The 25,928-nt window shown below is 36.9% G+C and overlaps 1 long non-coding RNA gene across 3 annotated transcripts in view; it reads left to right on the top strand.

The window, feature by feature from the left end:
- LOC309636572 overlaps positions 1–22,813 on the top strand; it is a 137,158-nt gene extending 114,345 nt beyond the window's left edge. For 2 of the 3 annotated variants that reach the window (XR_014250079.1, XR_014250080.1), the window contains exon 3: positions 15,745–22,813. This is a non-coding gene — a long non-coding RNA (uncharacterized lncRNA). The remainder of the gene's footprint in view (positions 1–15,744) is intronic. The other variant, XR_014250081.1, reaches the window with a different exon arrangement.
- The last annotated feature ends 3,115 nt before the right edge of the window (positions 22,814–25,928 follow it).

Here is a 25,928-nt window from a genome sequence, read left to right as displayed (position 1 = left end):
GAAGCTAGCCAATACCTTTTAACTTTCACCTGGAGAGAAAAACAATTCACCTGGACAGTAATGTCTCAGGATTTTACTGAGAGTCCTTCTTATTTCTCATAAATCCTGAAGGCTGATCTGGATGATATAAAATCATCCTAAGGGTTCTACTTTGTTGCAATATGTTGATTATTTGCTTCTTTGATATCCTTCTCAAGCCTCCTTACAGGGAGACAGCATCCACTTGCTAAAGCTTTTAATCTTAAAGGGACATAAAGTCAACAAAGAAAAATTGCATTTTGCCCAACCCAGGTTTGATATTTAGAGCACCTGATATCAGAACAAGCGCTACATCTTGATCCAGATAGTCTTCATTGTGTCCTAAGTTTTCCAAAACCCAAAAGTAAGTGCCAACTGTGAGGTTTTCTCAGGCTGGTTGATTATCACCAAAATTGGATTCCAAATGGCCAAACTTCTGTATGTTTTACTACAAAACACCAACTCTGACCCAATTTTATGGGAAGAATCAGATGACATAAACTTCAAGGCTTTAAAGGAGAGTTTGATGAACCCATCTTCCCTTGGGCATCCCAATGATCAGATTCCCTCTTTCCTTTTTGTATATGAAAAGGAAGGGAACACCAGCGGGATACTTACCCAAAATATGGGGACCACCATTGACCCATAGCATATTATAGCCAGAAATGGACCATGTGTTATGGAGATACCCCCCTTGCCTTAGAGCCATCATGGCCATTGACCTTTTGGTTAAGGCCACCAAGAAAATCATTGTGGATTCCCTTTAACCATTTTTGTACTTTGTGCAGTAGAAGCTCTCCTGAGCAAGTCCTTTTGTTAACTGCTCCTCTCATAACTCTTTTATGCTGTAATAACCTTAACCCAGCTACTGTTCTCCCCTCTGTCTCTGACAAAGTCTGTCACAACACTTTAATACTGATGGACCACCTCCTAACTCCTCATGATGATCTGAGGGAAATTCCTTTGAATATTGCTGACTTCTTACATTTAACGGATGGTTCTTATTTAAAAGATGACAATGGCAAATATTGTGCTGAGTATGCTATTGCAAATCCTCTTGATATTGTTGAGGCAGCAAATTTACCTATGGCTACTTTGGCCCAAAAGGATGAATATATGCTCTTACATGGGCTTGTAATTTAGCCAAGGGCAAGACTGCTAGTATTTATATTGGTAGTAGATATGCTTTTGGAGTAGCTCATGATTTTAGAATACTGTTCAAGCAATGTGGCTTCCCTACTGCCAGTGGAAATAAAATTTAAAATGGCCCTTATATTCAGGAATTATTGGATACAATACTTTTACCTTCCACTTTAGCTATTATTAAGATTCCAGATTCCCTCTTGTGAGAGCACTAAAATCATAACTAACTGCTGAACAATCATCAACAGGAAGACTCTGGATATCACCAAAAAAGATACCCCACATCCAGAGACAAAGGAGAAGCTTCAATGAGACAGTAGGAGGGGTGAATCACAATAAAATCAAATCCCATAACTGCTGGGTGGATAACTCACAAACTGGAGAACAACTGTATCACAGAAGTCGACCCACTGGAGTGAAGGTTCTGAGCCCCATTTCAGGCTTCCCAAACTGGGGGTCCGGCAACAGGAGGAGGAATTCCCAGAGAATCAGATTTTGAAACCTAGTGGGATTCGATTGCAGAACTTTGACAGGACTGGGGGAAACAGAAACTCCACTCTTGGAGGGCACACACAAAGTAGTGTGCACATCAGGACCCAGGGGAAGGAGCAGTGACTCCATAGGAGACTGAACCAGACCTACCTGCTAGTGTTGGGGGTCTCCTGCAGAGGCAGGGGGTGTCTCTGGCTCACTGTGGGGACAAGGACACTGGCAGCAGAAGTTCTGGGAAATACTCCTTGGCATGAGCCTTCCTGGAGTCTGCCATTAGCCCCACCAAAGAGCCTGTAGCCTCCAGTGCTGGGTTGCCTCAGGCCAAACAACCAACAGGGAGGAAACTCAGCCTCCACCCATCAGCAAACAAGCAGATTTAAGTTTTACTGAGCTCTGCCCACCAGGGCAACACCCAGCTCTACCCACCACCAGTCCCTGCCATCAGGAAGCTTGCACAAGCCTCTTAGATAGCCTCATTCACCAGTGGGCAGACAGCAGAAGCAAGAAGAACTACAATCCTGCAGCCTGTGGAACGAAAACCACATTCACAGAAAGTTAGACAAAATGAAAAGGCAGAGGACTATGTACCAGATGAAGGAACAAGGTAAGATCCCAGAAAAACAACTAAATGAAGTGGAGATAGGCAACCTTCCAGAAAAAGAATTCAGAATAATGATAGTGAAGATGATCCAAGACCTTGGAAAAAGAATGGAGGCAAAGATCGAGAAGATGCAAGAAATGTTTAACAAAGTCCTAGAAGAATTAAAGAACAAACACCTAGAAGAATTAAAGAACAAACAAACAGAGATGAACAATACAATAAATGAAATGAAAAATACACTAGAAGGAATCAATAGCAGAATAACTGAGGCAGAAGAACAGATAAGTGACCTAGAAGACAGAATGGTGGAATTCACTGTCATGGAACAGAATAAAGAAAAAAAGAATGAAAAGAAATGAGGGCAGCCTAAGAGACCTCTGGGACAACATTAAAAACACCAACATTTGCATTATAGGGGTCCCAGAAGGAGAAGAGAGAGAGAAAGGACCCGAGAAAATATTTGAAGAGATTATTGCCGAAAACTTCCCTAACATGGGAAAGGAAATAGTCACCCAAGTCCAGGAACCGCACAGAGTCTCAGGCAGGATAAACCCAAGGAGAAACACACTGAGACACATAGTAATTGAATTGATAAAAATTAAAAACAAAGAAAAATTATTAAAAGCAACAAGGGAAAAACGACAAATAACATACAAGGGAACTACCATAAGGTTAACAGCTGTTTTCTCAGCAGAAACTCTACAAGCCAGAAGGGAGTGGCACGATATATTTAAAGTGATGAAAGGGAAGAACCTACAACCAAGATTACTCTACTCAGCAAGGATCTCATTCAGAATCGGTGGAGAAATCAAAAGCTTTATAGACAAGCAAAAGCTAAGAGAATTCAGCATCACCAAACCAGCTCTACAACAAATGCTAAAGGAACTTGTCTAGGCAAGAAACACAAGAGAAAGAAAAGACCTACAATAACAAACCCAAAACAATTAAGAAAATGCTAATAGGAACACACATATCAATAATTACCTTAAATGTGAATGGATTAAACGCTCCAACCAAATGACACAGACTGGCTGAATGGATACAAAAACAAGACCTGTATATATGCTGTCTACAAGAGACCCACTTCAGACCTAAGGACACATACAGACTGAAAGTGAGGGTACAGAAAAAGATATTCCATGCAAATGGAAATCAAAAGGAAGCTGGAGTAGCAATACTCATATCAGATAAAATAGACTTTAAAATAAAGAATGTGACAAGAGACAAGGAAGGACACTACATAATGATCAAGGGATCATCTGAGAAGAAGATATAACAATTATAAATATTTATGCACCCAAAATAGGAGCACCTCAATACATCAGGCAAATGCTAACAGGTATAAAAAGGGAAATCAACACAGTAACACAGTAATAGTGGGGGACTTTAACACCTCACTTACACCAATGGACAGATCATCCAGAGGGAAAATTAATAAGGAAACACAAACTTTAAATGACACAGTAGACCAGCTAGATTTAATTGGTATTTATAGGACATTCCATCCAAAAAACAGCAGATTACCCTTTCTTCTCAAGTGCACATGGAACATTCTCCAGGATAGATCACATCTTGGGTCACAAATCAAGCCTCAGTAAATTTAAGAAATTTGAAATCATATCAAGCATCTTTTCTGACCACAATGCTATGAGATTAGAAATCAATTACAGGGAAAAAAACATAAAAAACACAAACACATGGAGGCCAAACAATGCATTACTAAATAACCAAGAAATTACTGAAGAAATCAGAGAAGAAATCAAAAAATACCTAGAGACAAATGACAATGAAAACATGATGAACCAAAACCTATGGGATGCAGCAAAAGCAATCCTAAAAGGGAAGTTTGTAGCAATGCCATCCTACCACAAGAAACAAGAAAAATCTCAAATAAACAATCTAACCTTACACCTAAAGGAACTAGAGAAAGAAGAACAAACAAAACCCAAAGTTAGTAGAAGGAAAGAAATCATAAATATCAGAGCAGAAATAAATGAAATAGAAACAAAGAAAACAATAGCAAAGATCAATAAAACTAAAAGCTGGTTCTTTGAGAAGATAAGCAAAACTGATGAACCTTTAGGCAGACTGATCAAGAAAAAGAGGGAGAGGACTCAAATCAATAAAATTAGAAATGAAAAAGGAGAAGTTACAACAGACAAAACAGAAATACAAAGCATCATAAGAGACTACTACAAGCAACTCTATGCCAATAAAATGGACACCTGAAAAAATGGACAAATTCTTAGGAAGGTATAATCTTCCAGGACTGAACCAGAAAGAAATAGAATATGAACAGACCAATCACAAGTAATGAAAATGAAACTGTGATTAAACATATTCCAACAAACAAAATTCCAGGACCAGATGGCTTCACAGGTGAATTCTATCAAATATTTAGAGAAGAGCTAACACCCATCCTTCCCAAACTCTTCCAAAAAATTTGCAGAGGAAGGAACACTCCCAAACTCATTCTACGAGGCCGCCATCAACCTGATTCCAAAACCAGACAGAGATACTACAAAAAAAGAAAATTACAGACCAATATCACTGATGAATATAGATGCAAAAATCCTCAACAAAATACTAGCAAACAGAATCCAACAACACATTAAAAGGATCATACATCATGATCAAGTGGGATTTATCTCAGAGATGCAAGGATTCTTCAATATACGCAAATCAATCAATGTGATACCCCATATTATCAAACTGAAGAATAAAACCATATGATCATCTCAATAGACGCAGAAAAAGCTTTTGACAAAATTCAACACTGATCTATGATAACAACTCTCCAGAAAGTGGGCATAGAGGGAACCTACCCCAACATAATAAAGGCCATATATGACAAACCCACAACAATCATCATTCTCAATGGTGAAAATCTGAAAACATTTCCTCTAAGATCAGGAACAAGACAAGGATGTCCACTCTCGCCCACTATTATTCAATGTAGTTTTGGAAGTCCTGGCCATGAAAAAGAAATAAAAAGAATACAAATTGGAAAAGAAGAAGTAAAACTGTCACTGTTTGCAGATGACATGATACTATACATAGATAATCCTAAAGATGCCACCAGAAAACTACTAGAGCTAATCAATGAATTTGTTGAAGTTGCAGGATGCAAAATTAATGCAGAGGAATCTCTTGCATTCCTATACACTAACAACAAAAGATCAGAAAGAGAAATTAAGGAAACAATCCCTTTCACCATTGCAACAGAAAGAATAAAATACCTAGCAATAAACCTACCTAAGGAGGTAAAAGACCTATACTCAGAAAACTATAAGACACTGATGAAAGAAATCAAAGATGACACAAACAGATGGAGAGATATACCATGTTCTTGGATTGGAAGAATCAATATTGTGAAAATGACTATACTACCCAAAGCAATCTACAGATTCAGTGCAATCCCTAACAAATTACCAATGACATTTTTTACAGAACTAGAACCAAAAGTCTTAACATTTGTATGGAGAGGGGCTTCCCTGGTGGTGCAGTGGTTAAGAATCTGCCTGCCAATGCAGGAGACACGGGTTCGAGCCCTGGTCTGGGAGGATCCCACATGCCACGGAGCAACTAAGCCCGTGAGCCACAACTACTGAGCCTGTGCGTCTGGAGCCTGTGCTCCGCAACGGGAGAGGCCGCGATAGTGAGAGGCCCGCGCACCGCGATGAGGAGTGGCCCCCACTCGCCACAGCTGGAGAAAGCCCTCGCACAGAAACGAAGACCCAACACAGCCAAAAATAAATATAAATAAATTAAAAAAAAATTTGTATGGAGACACAAAAGACCCCAAATAGCCAAAGCAATCTTGAGGGAAAGAAATGGAGCTGGATGAATCAGACTCCCTGACTTCAGACTATACTACAAAGCTACAGTAATCAAGACAGTATGGTACTGGCACAAAAACAGAAATATGGATCAATGGAACAGTGTAGAAAGCCCAGAGATAAACCCACGCACCTATGGTCAACTAATCTATGACAAATTAGGCAAGGATATACAATGGAGAAAAGACAGTCTCTTCATAAGTGGTGCTGGGAAAACTGGACAAGTACATGTAAAAGAATGAAATTAACACTCCCTAACACCATACACAAAAATAAACTCACAATGGATTAAAGACCTAAATGTAAGACAGGACACTATAAAACTCTTAGAGGAAAACATAGGCAGATCACTCTATGACATAAATCACAGCAAGATCCTTTTTGACCCACCTCTTAGAGAAATGGAAATAAAAACAAAAATAAACAAATGGGACCTAATGAAACTTCAAAGCTTTTGCACAGCAAAGGAAACCATAAACAAGAGGAAAAGACAACCCTCAGAATGGGAGAAAATATTTTCAAATGAATCAATGGACAAAGGATTAATCTCCAAAATATATAAACAGCTCATGCAGCTCAATATTAAAAAACAAACAACCCAATCAAAAAATGGGCAGAAGACCTAAATAGACATTTCTCCAAAGAAGACATACAGATGGCCAAGAGGCACATGAGAAGCTGCTCAACATCACTAATGATTAGAGAAATGCAAATCAAAACTACAATGAGGTATCACCTCACACTGGTCAGAATGGACATCATCAGAAAATCTACAAACAACAAATGCTGGAGAGGGTGTGGAGAAAAGGGAACCCTCTTGCACTGCTAGTGGGAATGTAAATTGATACAGCCACTATGGAGAACAGTATGGAGGTTCCTTAAAAAACTAAAAATAGAACTCCCATACAACCCAGCAATCCCACTACTGGGCATATACCCAGAGAAAACCATAATTCAAAAAGACACATGCACCCCAATCTTCATTGCAGCACTACTTATAATAGCCCAGTCATGGAAGCAACCTAAATACCCATCGACAGACGAATGGATAAAGAAGATGTGGTACATATACAATGGAATATTACTCAGCCATAAAAAGGAATGAAACTGGGTCATTTGTAGAGAGGTGAATGGATCTAGAGACTGTCATGCAGAGTGAAGTAAGTCAGAAAGAGAAAAACAAATATCGTATATTAACGCATATATGTGGAGTCTAAAAAATGCTACAGAATGACAAATTTGCAAGTCAGAATTAGAGACACAGATGTAGAGAACAAACGTATGGACACCAAGGGGGGAAAGTGGGTGGTGGTGGTGGTGGTGGTGTGGTGAAATGGGAGATTGGGATTGACATGTATACACTGATGTGTATAAAATGGATGACTAATAAGTACCTGCTGTATAAAAATAAATAAATAAAATACAAAAAAAAAAATTTTTCCAGGGCATTCTAAACATGACTCTCTGGAAGCTAGGATAATCACCTTGCTGACATTTCTGCAAGGAATGCTGCCCTTAAAGAAAACTACAGCAGTCAAATCTCTATCATGGTCCAAAGGGATATTTCCCCAAATGATAACTTAGAAAAACTGGCTAGTAAAGCCCAACAATTGGCCCCAGAAGCAGAAAAACAAGATTGAAAATTCAACAACTGTTGGTTTGATAAATAGATAAAGCTCTGGTTTGGACCAAATAACACCCCAGTCCTGCCAGAGACCCTAAAATTCCCACTAATAACCACTGTACCTTCACTAAACCATTGGTTTATTGATAAAATACAAAATCATTATTGGTGGGGAAATGTGGTGATGGTAGTAAACAAAGTCACTGAAGGGAACTTGTATCTATTCAGTGGGATACAAATTAAAAGGCAGCATGTATAGAGTGATGTCTTAGTCCATTTGGGCTGCTGTGAGAAAAATGCCAATAATTTGGTGGCTTGTAAATAATAAGCATTTATTTCTCACAGTTCTGGAGGCTGGGAAGTCTGAGATCATGGTGCTGGCAGATTAGGCGTTTGCTGAGATCCCTGTCCTCATTGACAGCTGTCTTCTGACTTTACCTCACATGGTGAAGGGGTAAAGGAGTTTTCTTCAGCCTTTTTATAAGGGGGTTAATTCCATTTATGAGGGTTCTGCCCTTATGACCTAATCACCTCCCCCAAAGCTCACCTTCTAGTACCGTCATATTAGGGATTATGTTTCTACACAAGAAATTGGGGGGAATGCAAACATTCAGTCTACGGCAAGTGGTTTTTAGTTGCAGAACTCTTTTGACAAATAAGACATTTTAGAGAACTCCAAGATACAAAATATATAAAAGGAAAGGTTCTCTGGAACATGCTGAGAACCCAAGTCATCCCAGCTCAAACACCTCTCATATTCTTTCCTCCCAAGCTTGGCAGTACCTGAGGCACCAAGAAAGCCACTGGGAAGTTGCTGGTGCAATACTGTGACTTATAATAAATATACATTTGATCACTCAGATGACCAAACTGAGAAATATATAGCTGGTCTTCCTCCATAGTTCCTGGCTCATAGTTCCCCATACCCTTGGAATTTCCTGAGCAATAAGAGCCATGGGAACAACTTTTGTTATAATATTTTGTATCCTGTTCCCAGTTCTTGAAAATGTTTTAGAGCCATAAAAGTGAAATGGGTGTCTTGCTATTCATAACAAGCCTTTTCCACCGCAACTGGTTTTATGTTAATGAGGTGAAGTTTGGAAAGCACCTAAGGATGGGAGCTGGTTGCCAGGGGCGCCAACCTTGAATAGAGGGGTAGAACTTTTAGCCCCAACCCCTGATTTCCAGGGAGGGCAAAGGGGATAGAAGTTGATTCAATTACCAATGGCCAGGGAATTTATCAATCATGCCTATGAAATGAAACCTCCATAAAAACCAAAAGGAGGAGTTTGGAGAGTTTCTAGGCTGAGGAATCAGAACACTTCCATTAGCCACCAGGCCAGGCTCCAAACTCCCTGTGGACAGAAGCTCCTTTGTTTGAAACCTCGCCCTATGTATCTCTCTTCATCTGGCTATTGATTTGTATCCTTCAGTATCCTTTATAATAAATTGGAAGTCTAATGAGTAAACAGGTTTCCTGAGTTTTGTGAACCACTCTTGCAAATTAAGCAAACCCAAGGAGGGCATTGTGGGAACCTCTGATTTATAGTTATTTGGGTCAGAAGCACAGATAACAACCTGGACTTACCACTGATGTCTACAGTGGAAGGCGGTCTCGTGGGACTGAGCCTTTTACCTGTGGAATCTGATTCTATGTTTGGATAGGTAGTGTCAGAAATGAGTTGAATTCTTTGACACCCTGCTAGTGTCTGAGAATTTCTTGGTAGTGCAGATGGAAATCCACCCCCTCAACATTGAATTTGGGTGCAGAACCCAAAAAAGCTGGGAAACCACAGTTAAGTTAGACAGTTTTGGGTTCCAGTCTCAGCTCTGCATCTACTTGTTCTAGGACCTTGACCAACTTAATTACTCTGATTGATGATGTTTCCTTATTGTGACGGTTATAAGAGATAATGGCCATAAAATATTAGCATATTATCTGAGTAAGAGTGTAGATGCTCAATGAACATCTTCGTTGGAAGGAAACTCAATAGAAGTTAAGGTTGAGCTCTTCCTAATAAGTTAAATTAATGAGGTTTGGAGATTACTTAAATAGTAAGGTCATATCTAAAAGATCCATTGACCATGTATATTTTTATTTGGAAAAGATTGTAAGTTCTTCATACCATCTCTATTTTCAGAGTGGAGACGGTAAAAACCCAAGAAATCACAGAAAACTATCACTACTCATTACGTTTCAGAATCATGAGGTAGAAAGTGCATGTCTCCCTGCTTTGAGAGCAGATAACAGCATCATTTTGTAAATGAAAGATATAAAGTTACTGTGATAAACATTTCTACAATAACAAACTAGAGACATTAGAGACAAATAAATACCTGTTGCCAGGGGAGTATTTTCTCCAATAAAGGCATGCATTAGCTCTCACAGTAGAGTCATCTAATAAATGATTCATCCAGATACTAATATTTAATCAGTTCATACCTTTAGTTGCTCTAAAAACCTTTTAAACACTGTAACATATTTAAACATATACAGGGTTATTTGTTGTTCAAGCTTAATTCCTTAGTCAAACTTGTTTTAAAATGAATAAATGACACAAAAGGATAGCACATTATCATCTCATACTACATGCTAATGTTGCAATTATTTTCTTTAGATAAGTAGATTTTTACCTGTAAGGTTTACCTTAGAAAATTTTTGACAATTTAAAATGTTAATAGAAACTACTTGTGAAGTCATAGAAAGTTCGCTCTACTGTGACTTTAAGTAAATAGATTTCAGTTTTTCCCTGGAATTGCTTTTTAATTTTTTACAGCACTGCAATGCTTTACCTACTTAATTTTATAATGTGAGTCATCAATAATGAAATATATTTGCTACATTCAGTGAAATGAAATGTGATGCTAAATTAAAAACTATTAATGGATTTTCTTTACATTTAGTATTTCTTCCAGGTATATGACAATTCTCAGATGAATAAAAATGCTACCCTGAATCATTATACTTTTCCACAAGAGGGCTCTTGAAAGGCAAAAACACTGCCCATGATTAGTGATCTGCCTAGATCTATTGGTAAAAACTAGAGAAACAAAATTTTAAAATATTTCCCTGAGAATTAACTAAATTTAAAAAATCACTTTGAAGTAAATGAATATTTCCATTAACCAGAATTATCTAATAGTAATAAAAGCTAAAACTTATCAAATGCTTCCTATGTGCCAGACAATATGTAAACTGCTGAACATGTAGTTATTATTATTATGAATTGCACTTTACACAGTTACAATAAGCATGGAACTCTGGTGCCAGATGCCTGGATTTGAATCTCAGCTCTGCCATTTTTATTATTTCTGTGACTTTGAGCAAGATATTTGTTACTTAACTTTATCCTCTGTTTCTTTTCCATAAAATGAGGTTGTTTATAAGCATTAAGGGAGTTAAAGACACATAAAGCATTTAGAAGAATGCCTGGCACATAGTAAGTGCTTTGCAAGTTCTTGCTGCTACTATTACTACAGAGGACAAAACTGAGGCACGCAGAGATTAAACAAATCACACAGCTAGTGGCTCAGCCAGTGTGCTAGAGCATGTATTAACCAATATGCCTCTACTGTAAGAGAAAATTGATCCAGGTGCCCCACTGCCAGCACCACGTATGCTCCTGACTTACCCTGTTCCTCTCACTGTTACCTCCCACTGCAGTTACCATTTACAGCACTGTTAGCCCTCTTCATAATCACTGGTTTATGTATTGACCTCTGTCATAAGATTACTTGGGTTCCAGGACAGTATCTTATTTATTTTTGCTTTCCTAGCATATAGCAGGTACTTGCCTTGGTTAGCAAGGATTAACAAGGATGATTTAAAAATAAGGGTGCGTTAATCTCTGTAACTGTTCTGCAAAACAGTTTTTGTTAGTCCCATTTTACAGATGAGTAAACTGAAATTCTTAGAGGCTACATCATCGATATCTCATAGCTTGGAAATAGCCAAGCTATTTGAAACCAAACCTGACTCCAAAGTCTGTGTTCTTTTTGCTATAGAACACACACATGCTTATGGTTGTTTGTATGTTTACTGACTGAAAGGAGCCTGTGAAAATCCCACGGCAAAACATACCAGAGTGTCTTGAAGATAGATAGATATGGATGGATAGATGATAGATGGATAGATAGATAGATGGTTTATTTATTTTTTCATCCTTCAATAAACTATTCAAATGAAGATTGTTCCTTTCAAATAAATTTAGTCAAAATGTGCTCTTTTTTCCAACAAGATTAAAAATTCTCTGACGATAACTCTTGTAGAATTATTTTTGTGGAACATTTAAAAATGTGATCATGGGATGAATCTTGAGGGCATTATGCTAAGTGAGATAAGTCAGAGAGAAAAAGACAAATACTGCATGATATCACTAAGATGTGGACTCATAAAAAGCCAAATCTGTAAAAACAGAGAGTTGAATGGTGGTTACCAGGGGCCAGGGGTGGGGGCGGGGATTGGAGAGATTTTTTTTTTCTGTGTCCATTATTTTAATATCACAAATATTGCCATTTAAAGATAGACAAGATAGTTTACAATCTCTCTGTCTTAACAGATGTTTGAAATCCAGTGTGATGTGGTTACCATACTAGACAGCCCAGATCTGGACCCTTTCACAGGCTCAGTGAAAAGTCTTATGATGAATCATGCATATTTTAAATGCTGATTAAATGCTAATCAGCATTTAAAATATCAGAACCAGGACCATGACTATTTCTGTTTGTATCTTCATTACCTAGTGCTAGGGATGACACACAGTAGGTCCATAGTACCTTGATGTACTTTTTTTTACATCTTTATTGAAGTATAATTACTTCACAATGTTATGTTAGTTTCTGCTGTATAACAGAGTGAATTAGCTATATGTATATATATATCCCCATAACCCCTCCCTCTTGAGCCTCCCTCCCACCCTCCCTATCCCACCCCTCTAGGTGGTCACAAAGCACCGAGCTGATCTCCCTGTGCTATGCAACTGCTTCCCACTAGCCATCTATTTTACATTTGGTAGTGTATATATGTCAATGCTACTCCCTCACTTACCCTGAGAAAACCATAATTCAAAAAGACACATGTACCACAATGTTGACTGCAGCACTATTTACAATAGGCAGGACATGGAAGCAACCTAAATGTCCATCGACAAATGAATGGGTAAAGAAGATGCGACACATATATACAGTGGAATATTACTCAGCCATAAAAAGGAACGAAATTGGGTCATTTGTAGAGATGTGGATGGAACTAGAGACTGTCATACAGAGTGAAGTATGTCAGAAAGAGAAAAACAAATACCTTATGCGACACATATATACAGTGGAATATTACTCAGCCATAAAAAGGAATGAAATTGGGTCATTTGTAGAGATGTGGATGGAACTAGAGACTGTCATACAGAGTGAAGTATGTCAGAAAGAGAAAAACAAATACCTTATGCTACACATATATACGGAATCTAAAAAACAATGGTTCTGATGAACCTCGTGGCAGGACAGGAATAAAGACACAGACGTAGAGAATGGACTTGAGGACACGAGGTGGGGCCGGGGTAGAAGGGGAAGCTGGGATGAAGTGGAGAGATGTTTATTAAAGGTACAAACAGGCAACCAGTAGATAAATAAGTCCTGGAGATCTAATGCACAGCATAGTCATTATAACAAAAATAGTGTTATAAATTTCAAAGTTGCTAAGAGACTAGATCTTAATCGTTCCCACCACAAAAAAAGAAATGACACATATGATAGAGGTGCTAGCTAACGCCAAGGTAGTAATCATATTGAAATATAGAAATGTATCAAACTATTACATTTTACACCTTAAACTTACACAGTGCTATATGTCAATTATATCTCAATAAAAATAAATACAAAAAATGTAATCATGAGCAAATATTCAATTTAATTATATTTAACAATTAAGCCTGATTTTTTTCAGCACTAGAGATAACCACAGTGAACCAAAGCAGGTGTGGTTACAGCTTTCAAAGCCCTTCCATACATATTGGGGGAGGCAGACATGAGTTAAATAGTTGCCCAGATGATATAAAATCACAACTGTGAAAAGGACTAAGAATATTAGACAATGGGAGTGTCTCATAAAGAGAATCAATGGATCAGGGGATAGAGGAAAGCTTCCTTCCAGAGGAAATTTCTGAATTGGGAGCCTTATGATAAGTAAGTGTCAATCAGGTAAAAGAGGAGGAAAGAATATTATTCCAGGCAAAGGAAACCAGTGTGCAAAGGTCTTGTAGCAGGACATCCCCTCTTCTGAGGAGCTAAAAAAAGTCAATAGAATAAAGAGAGTAAGGAGGAGTATGGTTCAAGAAGAGGCTGAGGGTAGAGGCAATTAATCAATTTAGTAAACATTTACTGGGAACCTGCTTTGTGAGAAATCACAAAGTGTTAAAGCATTTTTCACTCAAGGAACTACTGAATCTGTCAGAAGATGGACGCACACGCAAACCCCTAAATATAATGTTATCGGTATTGTAATAGGGGCAAGAACAAAATGCTGTGGGAGTGCAATAATTAATTCTGATTGAGGAGGACCGAGAAGGAAGGAATTGTGGAGCCTCGCATTGAGTAATTAACATTTGAGCTGACTCTTAAACGTATTCAAGACAACAGCATAAAGAGGTGCGAGAGGTAGAAATAGTGATCGTAAAATCTATTAAATAATTCCTTGGAAGAATCTATTTTGGGGAACAGTTATTCTCTTTTCTTTTTGCTTCATAATTTCCAAAACGTGAAATGTTTATCGCATCTTTCGGCATTTCTCAACTTCCGCCACTAGGTGGCAAACATTTCCAAACTATGGCAGCAGCCTGTACTGAACGTCAGAGCCTGTTGGGACACATTTTTGAGGCTGGCTCTCCAGCAATCACAAACCGAATAGTCTAAAACGTTCTCATTATTGTCATTTTGAGCACCTTGACTGTTCTTATGAAATAAAAGATAGCAACAGGAACAAAATTGCATTAAAAAGTAAACAGGTTTTATTGGCAGAAATTAAAATTCTGTTCTTTTAACAACAGAACCTTCCACTTCAGGCTCAGAACAAGGCCAGAGAAGTGGAGCAGCCCCAACACAGATTTTCATCTCCATGGCAACCTTTTTAGCTCCATGCACAATTAAAGCTACAGTATCATTTTTTCAGGAAGAAAAAAAATGGACTACTGGCTGGCATTCATTCTTTAAAAGGAGTTGGAGAAATTAAATTGATTCTAATTAGTGAGCCTGACTTATAGGGAGGAGGGAATAAATTTGAAAATGCTTCACATAAGCAGCTCTATATTTCTCCTCCATCAGCAAATGAAAATAGTATTTTCTGCAATTTGATGTACTGACATTATCACTATCCTCTTTAGCTTTCTTTGACAACAGCTCTTTTGTGCCAGGCTTTCTCAAAAATCCAGCTTAATTCCCCTTTAGGCTATATTTATGGATGAAAAAAATCCGTTCAATCCATTAGCAATTAGATATAGACCAGATGGTCTGGAAAGTGTTGGGACTCCCTCAGAATCCTGGAATAACCTCATCTCCAGGTCCTGTGCTCGTTTCCTCTTTTGAAGACATTTCTGGGTTTTTAGTTGTCAGTGAGAAAATCTATAGAGCTCGTGTTCCCTCTGTCCTGAAGGGGGTTGTTCAGAGTTTCTGAAGGGTTCAAAAAAAAAAAAAAAGACTTAAAGGATTAAAAGTGAAACATAAAGTTTAGTGGAACAAGAATTTGGTATATGAAGAACAAATGATTGCTGAAGGATTTTATGACTTAAAGACTTTTCAATATTATCTATAATGACATTTGAAATAGAGTGAAGATCAGCTCATTTACTCCTTTAAAAAATTATTAATAAAGAAAGAATAATACTAATGAGACCTGAGCTTTCATATTATTTCAGGAACGCAATAACATGAAAGACTTAGTCGAATTTAAGACATTTCTGAGATTCCTGAGGATGTGTTATAATAGAATATTATTCCATGAAAATCATAAACATATATACGTATTTTTTTCTTTCCTTTAGAAATACACAGGTATAGTCCTTCCTGAAATCAGAAAGATGGGAAAGAAGACTTCTCATGGACCCTTTCAGTCCCAGCATTCTACGTTTTTACAAGTGTGAAATGCAGGTACTATGGCACTGTTTCTTCATTCTCTTCAACCATAGTTAACATCCTGTAAAAATGGCTGAGAGAAATAGAGCAGCAGCCTGTGATCCAGCTCACTTGTGGGTAGATGCTGTCATTGCTTTTTAAATGTACTATCATTATCCCCTTTTTTCATAGACAAATTGAGACAAAGATTAGTTAAATATCTTTCCCAGCACTAAGTCCACCGTAGATGATATATGTTTCTGTCTGTCCAGCATGCCTTGGTTAACTACACTCACTTCATTCTTATCTAGAAGTAAATGAGGCAGCCCCTAACCCTGGCCCAACAGCAGACATGGACAAAGATGGAATTCCATCTTCTGGCTAAAATGATGCATCCAGGAATGGACATGGGACATAAGCTTTGCCAGTGGAAATCATTTATGTCCTGGGAAAGTGAACATTTCTTTTTGTTTGTGGGGCAAATGTAAACCTGGAATTACTGGTGGTCATTTTTTCCATCTTATAGGGAGAACTTGTCTTAAAATGAAGCCAACACAATTAAAGCAAAGAAAATAAACACTTTTACACACAAATAATTTTTAACACATTGATATAGAGGCCTGGTTAGATTTTAACTGTGAAGTGAAGAAAGAAAGAGAGAATATGTCTAATGATACTGTCTAATGAGCTCGTATAGCTAGAGCCTGACAAACTCATCTGGATCCTTATAACTTGTAAGCATGTGGAGTTTTTAGGTTTTTTAATTATTAATTTTACCTTTTAAATTATCATGTAGTCAAATTGACTTTTTTTCCATGTACAGTTCTATGAATTTTAACACTTGTATAGATTCAAGTAACCATCACGATTATTAGGATATGGAGAGAGTTCCTTCTATTACCTCAAACATCTCCCTCATGCCATTACTTTTTAGCCACACCTCCCCGTACTCCTAACCCTTGGTAACCATTAATCTGTTTTCTGTGTTTATAGATTTATCTTTTTGAGAATGTCGTATAAATGGAATCACATAGTATACAACCTTTTGAAACTGGCTTCTTTTCCTCAGCATAATGCATTTGAGATTCATCCAAATTGTGGCAGGAATCAATAGCTTGTTCCTTTCTATTGCTGAGTGGTATTTCATTGCACAGATGTATCACAGTTTATCCATTCATTCACTGAAAAACTTTGGGCTGTTTTCGGTTTTGGAGAGACTGCTATATAAGCATTTGTGTACAGGGTTTTTTTGTGAACATAGCTTTCATTCCTCCAACAAGTGAGAGTTGCTGAGTCATGGTACATATATGTTTAACCTTATTAAAAACTGCCCAAGTGTTTTACATATTTTCATCACCAATAGCAAAGTATGAGAGTTCTACTTGCTCTGCATCCTCTTCAGCACATGATATTGTCAATATGTTTTGTTTTTGTGTGTAGTTGTATCTCATTATGGTTTAACTTTACATTTCTCTTATGGCTAATGATGTTGAACATTTTTAAAATATATTGATTTGCCATCCTTATAACCTCTTTGGTGAATGTCCAAACTTTTGATTATTTTCAAAATTAGTTTACTTTATTAATGTTGAATGTTAAGAATTCTTCATATACTCTGGATATATGACTTGCATTTTCTCCCAGGTTGTAGCTTGTCTTTTCATCCCCTTAAGAGTTTCTCGTACAGAGCAAAAGCTTTTAATTTTGATGAAGTCCCATCTATCATTTTTTTTCTTTTATGAATTGTGTTTTTGGTGTCATGTCTACAAATTTTGCCTAACCCCATGTCCTAAAACTTTTCTTTTATGTTCTCTTCTAAGCCCCTTAGGTGATTCTAATACAAAGTTAAGTTTGAGAAGAGCTACCACTCTATCCAGGAAGCATATATTCTATCGTATTTGATGAAAAATCTGGCTTGAGACTAACCCACATCCACTGCTGGATTCAGGCAGAAACAAGTATATTTGGTCAATTTGCCAAACAGATCTTTGGAAATTAAACTATACGAAGGACTGAGAAACTTCCCAGAGAAATTCATGCTAAAAGACAAGAAAGCCAGACACACTCAGCCAATGATTGAGCTTTAAATTTGGGTGGGGAAGTATTTCTTAGTTATAACATGACAAGTGTGGTGTATGAATTAGAGGTCAAAGTTCATTTCTAACCAATTTAAATATCCAGTTGGTCCAGCACTACTTATCGATAAGAACAGCCTTTCCTCCATTGAAAGTATTGATGCTTTAGTTTTCTATCAGGTGACCAGATTATGTATGAGTCTACAACTGTATCTTCTATCCTGTTCTATTGATCTCTTTGTCTATACTTACCCCATACTAGACTGTCTTATTAGCTGCATTTTAATTATTGATAGGTCCCCAACTTTATTTTACTTCTTTACGATTATATTGGTTCTTTTATATCCATTGCTGCTTTGTGAAAATTTCAAAATCAGCTTGTCAATTTACCCCTGAAAAATCTACCAGACTCTTTATTGGGATTTTATTAGCATGTATAGCAGTCATGAACATGATATATCTATTTATTTGACGCTTCTATAATTTCTCTAAGCAGTATTTTGTGATTTTCATTGCACAGATCTAGCTGCACTAGCCCTCTGCAGATGGAAAGCACACTAATGAACTAAGCCAGAGAAGGACCTCAGGGCAGGAGGAGATCAGAAGTCAGTGAGGCATCAGTGAACTCCAGGAAAGCTAGTGTCACATGGGAATCACCTTCCTTCTTCTCAAGCTCCATTTACATTAAGAGTATACTTTTCGGACTTTCCTGGTGCAGTGGTTAAGAATCCGCCTGCCAATACAAGGGACACGGGTTCGATCCCTAGTCCGGGATCCCACATGCCGCGGGGCAACTAAGCTTGTGCGCCACAACTACTGAGCCTGCGCTCTAGAGCCCACGAGCCACAACTACTGAGCCTGCATGCCACAGCTACTGAAGCCCGTGTGTCTACCGTGCATCTAGAGCCCGTGCTCCACAACAAGAGAAGTCACCGCACTGAGAAGCTGGCGCACTGCAGCGAAGAGTAACCCCCGCTCACCGCAACTAGAGAAAGCCTGCACACAGCAACGAAGACCCAGTGCAGCCAAAAATAAATAAATAAAAAATAAATAATTAAAAATAAAATATATGATACCATGGCCATTATTTTTTTTAAAAAAAGAGTATATTTTTCTACTTGAAAATAATATTGTACTAGCTAGCGTAAGAATCCCCTTTACTTAGAGTCACTAACTGTAGATGTTAACCACATCTACAAAGTACCTTCACAGCAACACCTAGATTAGTGTTTGATTAAATCATTGACTACTATATCCTGGCCAAGTTGACAAAGAAAACTAACTGTTATACTAAGAAATGACAACAGCCACCAGAAGCTGGAAGAAACAAGGAATGGACTCTCCCCTTGGTTCTCTGGAGGTAGCGGCTCTGCTGACACCTTAATTTCATACTTTTATACTCCAAAACTGTGAGAGAAGAAATTTCTGTTGCTTTAAGCCACCAAGTTTGTAATAACTTGCTAGAGTGGCCCGGAGAAATTAATACAGATGGTTTGGAACTATAGATTTAGAAATCATAGACAAAATAGAAGGAGGAAGAAGAATGAGATGGAAGATGTGGTATAACAGAAATGCAAGAGAAAAAATGTTTCAAGAGGTGGCCTATACTATCAAATGCAAAAGAATGATCAAGCAAGATAAAGATTAAAAGATTTCATTAGGTTTAGCAACAAAGATAGCAATGAGAATCTTTTTGAAAACAGTTTCATTTTAAAGACCAAAAGCAGATTTTTAACATGCCGAATGGTTACTGGTTAAACGAGGACTTATAAATGGTCGTTCTACATCTCTTTTTTGTGTTTTTCAAAATGCTTGAGTTTGAAGAGGAGGAAGGGTGTAAGGCTGTAGTTAAAGAGATATGCAGGGTTCTTGAGGGAACAGGCATGTTTGTAATATAAAACTAGGCAAGAGACATAGTACCTTTTCCATCGTAAACATTGGGGAAGAATGAGTTCAGACAAATTGAACATGGGATTTAAGGAAGCTGTGGAAGATCTTGTGTGATGGTCCCTATTTTCTATTTTCTCTGCAAGTTTAAGGGGAAGTTATTTATTAAGAGTGAAGGGTGAAGCCTGGAGTTAGAGAGTTTTGCAATGAAAAAAAAAAATTTTTTTTTGAAATAGCCCATCTGGACAATGGGAGAGAAAGCTGGTTACAAAAAATAATAGAATATTTCTGCACAATGCTGAATATACATTTCCGTTTGAAAACTATCAATTTATAGTGGCACCAAACATAATAATGGTTCTTGCTATAATGCTCAGATTCCAGGAAAAAAAACAAAAGAGGACTTTTGGATTGATCTAGTGTTCGCATGTCAGCAGTTGGGGACAACGGAAGGACAAATTAATGATGAGGAGGACAATACAAGAGAATAGTTGAAATGATGGACATATTTCTAGGCTCAATAGGCATTTTTTTCATATTTGTTTTTTGTCCCTGTACTCCAGCACCTAATCGGAACAAATGAGATGCCATGCTGTCCAAGAAAGAAAAGCAGTCATGAAAAGAAAGCTTCCAAAAGGAAGTAAAGGGCAGAAAGAAATGGGGTGGGCTGGGGAGGTCATAGAAGTTAGAGGTAAGGGCCAGAGGAGAATGACAGGTATGATAGACTTGGATTATGGGTGTGGCTATGTCATTTTCTTCATTAAATTTAGACGTTTAAAACAATGATTATGCATGAATGCTTTTCTAGGGATATTTCTAAAGAGCTGGAGTAGGAAGGGTAGAGGCAAGCAAGGACAAAGCAATCTAATAAAAGTGAAGGCATTCCTACAACAGATTTGGTGTGATTCTCCCCTAGGGTTGCCAAATAAAACATATGATGCCCAGGTACATTTGAATTTCAGATAAACAATGAGTAAAAATTTTACATAAATATGTTCCAAATATCTCATGGGATATAATTACTCTTAAAAAGTACTCGTTCTTTATCTGAAATTCAAATTTAACTGGGTGTCCTGTAGTTTTATTTGCTAAATCTGGCAACTCTATTGCTCCTCCCCCAATAAAAATGGTTTATAGTCAATTTTGCCAAGGAGTAGAATTAAACAGCAACATCTCCCTTGGGAGAGATTAAAGTGCTAGATTTTTTTAAAATGTTGCATTTATAATGTCTGTACCATGAAGTTTCTTGAAAAGGTATTCAAAATTTTAATCACAAGTGTGTGTGTGTGTATGTGTGTTTTATTCTGAATTCTTCTTTATTTTATTATTTTCCTTCTACAAAAGAGATTATATTTGATAATATATCCCAGAAATAAGTCTGATGCTTATTAAAGTATAACTGGATTGAAGCTCTTTTCAGATTATGACTGCTTCCCCTCATCCTGGAGATATCTAAATGAAACCTAAGTCATGAATGAGTGAGTACAGTTGACAGACTGCATGGTATGCCATGAAAGCCTACCCTAAGCAAAAAGGTTGGATGTCTGGAACTACAGACAAAGAGAAAATGCCTGATGAGATCTTTTAAATTGAAGCCACTAAAGATGACATAATAGAAGTGAATACAGGAAGATAATGACTCCATGTCAGACATTGTCCTAAGTGCTTCATGTATATTAATTCTCGTCACAATCTTATGGGTCAGATATTATTAATATCCACATTTTGTAGATAACAAAATTAAGAGGTCAAGTTCAAGATCACTCAGTTAGGAAAGAGCAGAAAAAGGATTTGAACATAGGCAGTTAGGCACCAGAACATGTGCTCTTAACCAATGAACTATACTTTTCTAATATACTCAGAAAAGCTTTAGAATGAAAAGATATTTAGGTAAACACTGTTACAAAAGAAAAATGGTCTTACATATAGGTGGACAGTAAATGTTGGTTAATTGATTGTCTAAAATATTCTCTATCCTCAGGACAGCTAAAGCATTGTTCATTCTTCTATTGCAGCATTTATAACACTGTCTTGAATTTTTTTGTTATTTAGATATTTTCATGTGGTAAATGATGACCTCTTTTGCATTAGGAATCTGGTATTTATATTCTTATTCTTAGCTCTTAGCAGAATGCCTTGTACATAGCATTAGTGTGATTAATGTGTAAACAAATGAATACAAACAAGAAAGAGTGAATTCTAAAGTTTTAAGTTAGAATTCAAACTTTTTCTGTTTTGGAGGCATCAATCTTCTATAAATTTTTCTAAATATGCCATGAAATTAAGGTAGAAAAGGAGGTGGCTTTCTAGTGTGTAATGCTGGAGAGCCAAAAGCATTGCAGGAATAGACTCTGGCTTGGCATATTTTATATTTATGCAGAAAAACTACCTCAAATGCCTTTTTGTAGGTTTCCTGATAATGCTAATCTCATCTGATTAGTTGTATTTTAGAAATTGATGGGGGTAAGGGAAGATTATTTGGACAAAATTAGATACTTCTCAGTGCAAATTGTAGAGGAAATCTTCAATTAAATTTGTAGTATTTCATCTTTAAGTACTAACATGAAAAGACCATCAATGGCACTGAAATTAAAAAATGGAAATTATAGATTATATACATAATATATAATAATATATATCTTTCAAATATATGTATACATATATTTAAAAACTGTGTTAGCTATAGCAGTTTTTGTTAAAACAAGAATATGTTTAGGCCTCATTTATGTAATTAAAAAATAATTCTTAAAAGTCTAGTAGAAGTTTGTTATCAGTAATCTAAGCATTATATGTAATGTCATTAAATTAATTTACAATCATGGAGAACAGGTGATACACTCTGAGAAATGTTGGTTCTTAAAGATGTTAAAAGCATGTTTACATGAAAAAAAATCTGATTGGCAAAGTGACACACACCTATAAAAATTCCAAAAATATGAACAAAAAATGAAAGCCTTCCTTAATTTGGGAGTGGGAGATGAGATGAGGTCAAGTATGAAAGGAGCATGAGTCTGAAATGTCTGTTGTAAATATTATTTGGTGATAAAATTCTTACATTATAATAGACCATCTTGACTTGCACACTTCAAAATAGCCTTTCAAAATCATTTGTGTCCCTCCAAGGTGAATTATAGCACATGACTGACCTTTCTCTCTTTCTAAAGAAAATACATTGTCTAAAACCAGTTGTATTTCTAAAACTAATGTCATCCTGTGAATTCTTCTTCATGCACAATGAACACTCTTTAAATATCTTTTCCTTCTATTGGCAGCTAATACCCATTATAATAAAGAAATGTCACTGTTTTGCTTCCAAACTGAAAAACTAGCAGTTATTCAACTTTTGTTTAACTTTTTGGTAAACATTTGGAAAACTAGTAAATTGTTCTAGACTTAATGTATCTTCTCTTAGATTATTTATTGGGAGTATCAGTTTTGAATCCAGAGATCACCTTAATGCTATCAAAAGCCATCATCAAAATGACCTGTTAATTTGAGACAACACAAGAAGAGTCTATTAATTAGGTTGGTTTAGCAATTGTCTACAGTGCCAGGGCAGGGTATTTCACAGTTGTTTAACGAGTGCCTCCTCCATCCTAGCGCTGTTTATTCTGGGGATACAGCAGCAAACAAGACCAGGTCTTCATGTGGCTATATCAATCAGAATCATCTTGTGTGCTATCCAGGGATTGACTCGATGGTAGAATGAGCAGACTTTAAGAAGACCTGCATTAATTGCCATCACTCTTTAAGGCTGAGTCTGGCATTCTTAATGATTTCTTTTTTAGAGTCTGCAATCTTAATATGAAAGCTTTTGAGACTTTGGATTGAGATGTAATTCCCCCCAATAAAGTGGAATATATAGGAAGACTTCTATAGTTTCATATTATATATATACTCTATAGTTATAGTTACATATTATATATAACTATATGTATAGTAACTATAACTATAACATGTATAATAATTATATGTAGTTATCAGAAGCTATGGTAAGGAAATGTTTTAAAATGTTCACCATCAGTACGTCAAACGTATGGAAAAGTAAATCAGCAAAAACTAACCCATGAACACATACACTGACTCTTTAATTCAACATTTAACAACTATTTATTGAGTACTGTGCTAAAGGCTGAGTATAGTGTGGTAAACAAAATACTCCCTCTGCCTACCCTCCTAAAACTTAGAACTTAGTGGAAGAGATCAGCATTAAAAACATAAAACAATAAGTAAACACAAAATGTTGAGTTCTACCATTAGTTGTACAAATAAACAGATTGCAGTTGCAAAGAATTACAGTAAGGCCTAGTTTAAATTGCAGGAGGTGGTCATAGTAGACTAGGAGTTTTGTCTGACCCATCTTTGCAATAAGGGATTTCTTAAAAACTCTGGCTGGAATTTAGCATGTCGACATTATTATCTACATACGGCTTTTATGTGTGATACACCAACTGTGTGCTTCACTCTTATATTACCTTAAAATCTTGCATATGTCATAATAATCACATCAAATATGATTTGGCCATTTAAAATTTCTACCCCTTTCTCATTAGTAAAATGAACTTGACCATATGACACATCTCTAGAGTTAATTAGTGATATGAGGTGAAATACAACTGATGACACGTATGTACGTTGGTTAATGTCTTATAAATTAAAACGGTATATAAATCTTACTCTAAGCTGTGTGTAGAAATTATCTGGTTAAATATCTTTCTTTTCTGTCTTCTGGTGGAGAAATAAGCTTTCCCCAGAAAAGGCTGAGCAATATGGGGATGTTAAGCTTGGACAGATGTTTATATTCCCTTCACTTGGAGTTTGACAAGCAATACAACATGGAAAAAGAGCTGTAATGGTGGACGAAAAGCGATAATCAGGAGGAATGAGAGAATGGGGTAAATCTGGGGCTGATTGAGCTGCATGATGACTACTTGCAAAAAGTTTTTAGAAGAGCTTTCATAATGAGAAAGTTTCTGAGTAATAATAACAACAATAATAGCTTCCATGTCTTATATACCTGCAATGTGTCTGGCCCAGTGCTTCACAAAGACTTTCTCGTTTGAATTTCTTGACAGCCCCATGGAGTCAGAATTATTATCCCTGCTTTACAAGTATGGAACTGAGACTCAGAGAGGGAAGCGACTTGCCCAGTGTTACACAGCTCATCAAAAGGAAGAACCAGGATTCAAACCTATGTCTATCTGACTCCAAGGTCTTTTTGTTATATTGCATTGCCTCCTCACTGAAGGAGAACTGTTTACAATTTTCCTAAGCTTTCTTGGCAATGTGGAAACTATTTATTCAGGGCCTAGAAGATGTGGAACACGTCATTAAATGTGCAAATTGATTGGTGTTAAAATCAATGAATTTTGAGTGAATATTTCATAAATGACTTCTTAAAGGTGCTATATTTAGTATTTGCATAGCACTATGCCATGCCATGCTTTGGTATAGAGCAAATGTATTCCCATGAAAAATATTTATTGAACACTCCAGAGGCAAATGAAACTCCAAATTATTCTTTTAAAAAAATTTTTTTAACATCTTTATTGGAGTATAATTGCTTTACAATTGTGTTAGTTTCTGCTTTATAACAAAGTGAATCAGCTATACATATACATATATCCCCATATCTCCTCCCTCTTGCATCTCCCTCCCTCCCACCCTCCCTATCCCACCTCTCTAGGTGGTCACAAAGCACCGAGCTGATCTCCCTGTGCTATGCGGCTGCTTCCCACTAGCTATCTATTTTACATTTGGTAGTGTATATATGTCCATGCCACTCTCTCACTTCGTCCCAGCTTACCCTTCCCCCTCCCCATGTCCTCAAGTCCATTCTCTACTTCTGCGTCTTTATTCCTGTCATGACTCTAGGTTCTTCAGAACCATTTTTTTTTTTTTTTAGATTCCATATATATGTGTTAGCATATGGTATTGGTTTTGCTGTTTCTGACTTACTTCACTCTGTATGACAGACTCCAGGTCCATCCACCTCACTACAAATATCTCAATTTCATTAATTTTTATGGCTGAGTAATATTCCATTGTATATATGTGCCACATCTTCTTTATCCATTCATCTGTCAATGGATACTTAGGTTGCTTTCAAGTCATGGCTACTGCAAATAGAGCTACAATGAACATTGTGGTAC

The sequence above is a fragment of the Balaenoptera physalus genome, assembly GCF_965194825.1.
Source record: "Balaenoptera physalus genome assembly, chromosome: 1".
NCBI lineage: Eukaryota > Metazoa > Chordata > Mammalia > Artiodactyla > Balaenopteridae > Balaenoptera > Balaenoptera physalus.
The sequence above is the reverse complement of the archived record's forward strand: the minus strand, read 5'-3'. Positions and strand labels throughout refer to the sequence as shown.